General features: G+C 39.0%; 1 long non-coding RNA gene across 1 annotated transcript; it reads right to left on the bottom strand.

The window, feature by feature from the left end:
• Positions 1 to 5,663: 5,663 nt before the first annotated feature.
• LOC119886480 lies at positions 5,664 to 5,983 on the bottom strand. Its single transcript, XR_005441491.1, has 2 exons — positions 5,949 to 5,983; positions 5,664 to 5,793 (listed from the first exon to the last, which is right to left on the bottom strand). It is a non-coding gene; the product is annotated as an uncharacterized LOC119886480 (long non-coding RNA).
• Positions 5,984 to 6,384: the final 401 nt, after the last annotated feature.

A 6,384-nucleotide genomic window follows, 5' to 3' on the forward strand; every position in this document is an offset into this window, starting at 1 on the left:
ATGACAAATCAAATCGGAAAAAATCCATTCTGAATTCACTGCAAAAACTGAATTGTGGGATTCCCAAAATTCCCACATCTAATCTCAAACATGCTGATTTTTAGTTTGATATCAGTCTGATTTGCATAATCTTCTTCAGATACGGAATATCTTCAGAAACTGAACTAGATCCTCATGCTGCTTAACTTGTGGGACAATGTGGTAAAGCCATTAGTCACCTAACAGCGTCACTATGGTGATGTGTGGCAGCTGAGATTTGGCTGATGGGTTTCAGGAGGCTGACAACATTGATGCTTTGTTCACACTGCAGGACTTCATTTTCAACTCTTGTCCGGTGGTCATGTGTAATTTTTCCCAGGAACTCATCTAGCATAAATCCCACAGCTGACTCTAATCTGAAGTGAAAATTGTGTTAAAATGACAGAATAACCATCATAACAGATGTCGCATCTGCTTTGGTATCAGTGCTTCTCCTGCTCGCTAGGCTTTGAAAGTTTTTGTATTATAAAAATTTGTTTTTGATCTAGAAGAAGCGCACCCGAGTGTGTCTTTTACCTCAGTTTCACACTAAAACAAAATATCAGAATACTTGTGTTTGGATTTTTAGTGTTTTACTACATCTCAATGTGTAATTAAGAATTAAAATGGCCTACTTTTTTGCTTAATTTTAAATAGAGAACATGAAAAAATCGTATTGTCTACTTATCTAACAAGATGTCAGACTATCAGGGTTTAGATTACAACTCTTCTTATTGATTGTGGCCTGTTCTTTATTCTTTTCATATTATTTGGAAGGAAAGCCAAAAATTGTTGAAAGCAAAAAACACCTTTATTGAAGGCATGCCATTAAAATCTATCCCTATCCATATAAAACTACTCACTATGCACGTTCACCGTTTCTACATTTATTTTTCCTTGAGCTGATTTTGCAGACTCTGGGGCATTATGATTGTGACTCTGGACATAAAAATGCAGCATTCAGTGCTTTGGTATATTGTGGCATTGTGTGCACCAATTGTTGACCTTCTTGACTGACCTCTGAGGGAACAGAGTCAAAAAAGAGGAAGCTATTATAATAGCTGTGTCAGACAATAAATTACTTTATAATCTTGCTCTGCCGTCTCTTTAGAAAGGAGTCAGGGTATGTATAAACTGCACACTCAGGGTACTGGCAAGGGGGTAACAAGAGTAACAACAAAAAGTTGGTCTGAAATGATCCTCTTTTGTTTAGTTTAAATGCCTGTTTTAAGGTTTAGAAAGAAATAAAGAGGAGAACTGGATCCTGGAGGATTTTGGGTAAATCTCTCTTAAAGTCTTATTGTTTCTCTGAAGTGTTGTTGTGGGTGTATTTCACTGTATCAATGGTGACAACTGGCCTAGCAAGAATTATTACTTCACCCTACCGCTCTGCTGAGAGAAGTTAGTCTCTGATTCCACATGCTAATGTCTGATCTTTTCCATGGCATCATGAGTTTTCTCTACTGGACAGCTTCTTTTTTTGTTTGACATGTTGATACATGACTGCAATACAGGCCATCTACTTGCTGTAATTAAGATCCAAAATATATTTAGTGTGTCATCAATCTTGCCTAGATTACCTACCATCCGTCATTCGAGGTCTATAAAACCTAAATAGGTTCTTCTACAATTGAATTGCATTTTGATTAACTTTTTTTTTTTTACGAAGCTCATTTCTTTAGCCAATTTTTTCAAGACTTTACAAGTGGCTTTGTTCAAACAGCATTGCCTGTAACTCTTTTTTCGACCCTTAAAGTTTACCAAACCTTTGTATCAGCCACCTCTGACAACTGGTTTTGTGCCCAGTCAAGTGTCTCTTACCTGTCATGATTTGCTTGATTTCTGTTTCGATTAATAACACTGTTTGCATTACATCTAGTCTGGGATACTCCAGACATTCCTACTGCTGTGCTAAAGAGGCACAGAAACCATATTTTGTATGCTACTCAGGTGAGTTTTAGCTCCTTAAAGCTGCACTAATCAGTATACACAGTTGCCTGTTTATGCACCCAGTTAAAACCAGTGCATTCTAATACAACAGTGCTGCAAGATCCTCCCTTCATAAAGGTCATAATGTTCAGTTTTTATGTTGCCAGTCTCAGTCATGTGACCGTGCTCTCTCTGGAAAACAACGCAAAGGAGCCAAACTCACGGCAACAATCTGGCAGCTTTCTTGTTGGGGTTAAAAAACATGTTCATGGGTCAGGAAGTTTAGAAACCCTTCTATAATAGAATACTAGCTTCAGTCCAGGAGGAAAAAGCTGCTGCCTCAGATGAATAAAATAACAACGTCTGCTGGCAAGTATTATTTTATGTATCAGTTTAACAGTTTAACTTATCTGTCAAAAAAAAAATTATGTTAATAAATTCAGCACAAGTCTCAGCACAAGTTCTGAGAAATCTGGAGAAATCCTCAATTGCTGTGATCAACTAATTAAAAACTTCATTAATCATTTCAGCTAAACAACATTTGCCAATGTGTGTTGCATTCAAATACAAGTCACGAAGGTTTTCTGAGTCACTTAACACATTTTGTACCACAAATACTGAAAAGTTGTGACTCCCTGCTGGTTTCTGTCTTCACTCTGAACAGAAATCATCAGATCACCACATGAGAGGGAAAAATAAAATTCAAAGAAGTTAAACTTATCAGCTGCAGTGTGAATGGGGCCCACAAGTCCACAATCTGGTTTGACTTCACTTCAAGGTTAAACAAAGACAAAACATCTGATGCTTTGTTTGACATGCTGAGGTCCAGATTTACATCAGACCTTTCAGAAACAACACTTGGTTGGTGCACAGTGAGAAGTACTAAAACACATCACTATGTGCTGCAAATATCGCGTGATGAGCAGCTCAAGCTGGCAAACCATTAACTGGATGTGTTTTCAGCAAAGACCAGTGAAAGCAGCCACCTCACACTGTTCTCATTTAAATTAGCTTAAACTCCATGTGTGTGTGTACTAGAAAAGTATCATACCAACAGTTTTTGATGGTGTTACACTCTATGGAGACTCTTTATTTCAGACCCTAAGTTACTTCCTGGAGCTCTGTTTATGCAACTGGTCAGCATCCCGAACTTAGGTCCAACACAGGAACCAAAATCACCGGCCAGTTTTCTTATCGGCCTCCATCAGAAAGCGTAGGTGGAGCTGAGCAGAGCGTCGACTGAGAAGACTACAGATTCTCCCCGTTTCTCCAAAATTAATTTCCAGTATGATTGCTGGTGGGAAATCTTCTCCACATAGGAAGTTGAGTCAAAACATTGAAATAGGTTTCAGGAATCTGTCCAGATGTAGACTGGACACTGACAGATCAACTGTTGTGATCAAAAGTCATAACAAGAAAATATTACTCAAGACCTGGAATGACACGTGAACAGTGGTTTGGTTCGCTGCCTTCCTTTTTCAGACCCTCAGCAAATTTATTCATAAAAAGTGACTATCGATAGACTATCGACTTATTTTGGGGTGAAAGTGAGAAATATAAAAATGTCTATTATATTGTAGGCTAATATATTTCCTTGTATGCTCCTCAGAGCAGAAAGTACAATTGATCAGTTGAAAATATATATATATATATATACACACACACACACACACATATACACACCAAGTAAGTCTTTATACCAGGTAGAGTCGAGGCTGTACACTTCTAGATTTTTTTTTTTTTTAGATATAGCCTATATCTTAATTAAAAAAACTAACAAACTTTCAATCCGTTCAGCGAGCATGGTTGTAGTCCTTAAACCAAAAATGAAAAAAGTAGCGGGAGAAAAAATGCCTTGCATTAATAACTGAAAACATTCACTTTTGAGATGGTGAACAAACATCAAACCCAGTTACTAAACATCCCTCAAAAAACTTCAAAATGCCTCAGTAACCCCATAAACTACACAGACACCCCTTAATAAAAACCCAGATCCAATAAATGTCTGAATTTAAACCCACAATCATGAATGGCTGAGGGACAAAACAGCACTTAAGGTTTGCTTTGGTATTTATCTTAATCTGAGAAGTAAAAGATTATATAGATATAAACAAAGGGGTTCTGTTTCCTGAATTGTAAAAAAGTTCAGATAACCTCAGACTACACAGGGCTGTGAATTGATTTTTTCTTTTTTAATTAAATGTCCCAGGGTTTACAACTAGTGTAAGGAAATAACTTAAGGTAGAAAAGCACTCCCCCCACATACTTTGTTTTAAGTCCTGGGTTTCAGACAGCAAAGTGAGAAGTTTATTTAGAAATGCCACTAACCTGAGACTCAAAAGATTTGTTCGGTAAAATCAACACATCACCTCCCCTTAGCATACACACATTCAAACACATACTTGACATACAAGGCAAAAAGTAAATTAACATGTTCAGGATGTTGAGTATCATAATTCCGTCATTTATTCGTATATAAAATCCTTTTTGGTTTTCTGCAGGGATTTTGGGCAACACATGGTATTAAATCACACTTTGATGTGTTTTATTTGAGTTTATTTACTGTGCATTACATGTAACATACAATAAATCAGTACATGTGGCTGGTAGGACAACTATGTGGCCATTTACAATCACACTGTTCCAATCATTTGTCTGTTTTTTGCACACTCAAGACAATTTTACAATTTTAAAGAATTTGAAAAATATATTTTCTAGCAACTTCTTACATTGTGTATTTGTCTGTCTGCTGCTGGTGTAGACGAGGCTCCCCATTGACATCACTGTTCATTACTGGTGGCTAAAAACAACTTAAGAAATTTGCATTTTTGATATACAGCATAATCATCATTCCATTCCTATATTTATTGTACATTATCGACTCTGGGAAGTAATTTTACGCTTCAAGAGTGAACCTAAAAACATCTGCAGGACAGGTGGTTAAATGGTAGTATGTGCTACACAGGACCAGAGTTGAAAGAAGTGCTGAAATCTCTCACATAAAGTCTCCACACTCACAAACAGGTGTTTTCACTTTTCTGATTATACCTCCTGTCTGGACAGTGTGGGCAGGACACACAAGGTTTATGGGAAAATGTGGCACTGTATATTTGTTTTTCTGTATGGATTGAAATTGATTACTAATCATATGACAACTGAATGTACTTTCTTTATTTTCGTCAGAAACACAAGGATGTACTGAGACTACGGCTGCCCCACATCTCAGTGATAAACACAAATTCACACACTGTATATTGCACGTTTTAGAAACTGCTGGACTGATCACAGCAGCCTTAGCCGCAGTTTTCACCAAACAAAGACAACTGACATTGGTTGGGGCTGGGAAAGCCAATGAGGGTTGTCATCATTGTTGCTGCACTTATCAGGCTCATTTTCGAAAATTCATCATCTTCATTCAGTCAATTTTAAAAAGGAAGAAAACAAACAGGTTCAATGGAGAATTTAAATTGTTACTTCAGTAACAGATTTTATAACAGCCATTCATGTTCCTTGTTGAGTTATCAGCAGGATTATAAAGTTTTGTGACCCTTTCAGACAAATGCACTAACACTGCTTTCAGAGGGACTCGGATCTCTTTAAAAGGAATGAGCTCCTGCAATTGAAACACTGGTTGGAGATGAAACAGTTATCCTCAGCCTCTAGTAATAAAATATCAGATTGTTATGAGACAGGACAGAACGGACCCAAACGCAACGCTCAGTGGGAAGGAGGTTTATTGAGATTTTACAGAGGGGCTAGGGGAGAGGAGATGGAGGTGAGGTGGATGCCGGGGAACGAGGAGCAGGCGGTGAGGCGAGGAGCGGGTGGGGGAGCCGTTGAGGAAGCCTGAGAGGAGAGGACCGGAGGACGAGCCCAGCCGACAGAACGGTGGACGAGAGTGAGTGAACATGGGAGGGAGAGCAGAAAGACAGAGTTAACACAGGAAATAACTGGGGGAAGGAAAAGAGAGATAATTTCTGAGGTTAACCAGAGGTTGGCACCAGGTTGGGAGCAACGACGATCAAGCGAAGATGGTGTGGAGAACCGGGGTTGATGTACAGGCAGGGATGAGGTTGATTACTGGCAGGTGTGGCAGGAAGGCTGACGAGGTGCGGGTCGTTGGCTGGGCTCAGGAGCGGAGGGAGAGAGAGGAGGAGAACACGCAGGGGAGGAGATACAGGGAGGCAAGCAGAATACAGGAGAACAAAACAGTGGGGGAAAAAAAGAACGAGAAAAAACCAGGACACTCACCGTCAGCCGGGCTGGCCCCACAACATCAGATGGTAAATGGACTGTACTTGTATCGCACCTTTCTAGTCTTCCGACTACTCAAGGCACTTCACATTAAGTGTCACATTCACCCATTCACATGCATTCATAACACTGGTAGAGGCAAGGTGTCAACTGCTCATCAAGTGTGAGTTTAGAAAGTATTTG

This window comes from Micropterus salmoides, unplaced genomic scaffold, assembly GCF_014851395.1.
Source record: "Micropterus salmoides isolate LMB-PRFRI ecotype aquatic unplaced genomic scaffold, ASM1485139v1 Ms_hic_scaffold_4, whole genome shotgun sequence".
Taxonomy (NCBI): Eukaryota; Metazoa; Chordata; class Actinopteri; order Centrarchiformes; family Centrarchidae; genus Micropterus; species Micropterus salmoides.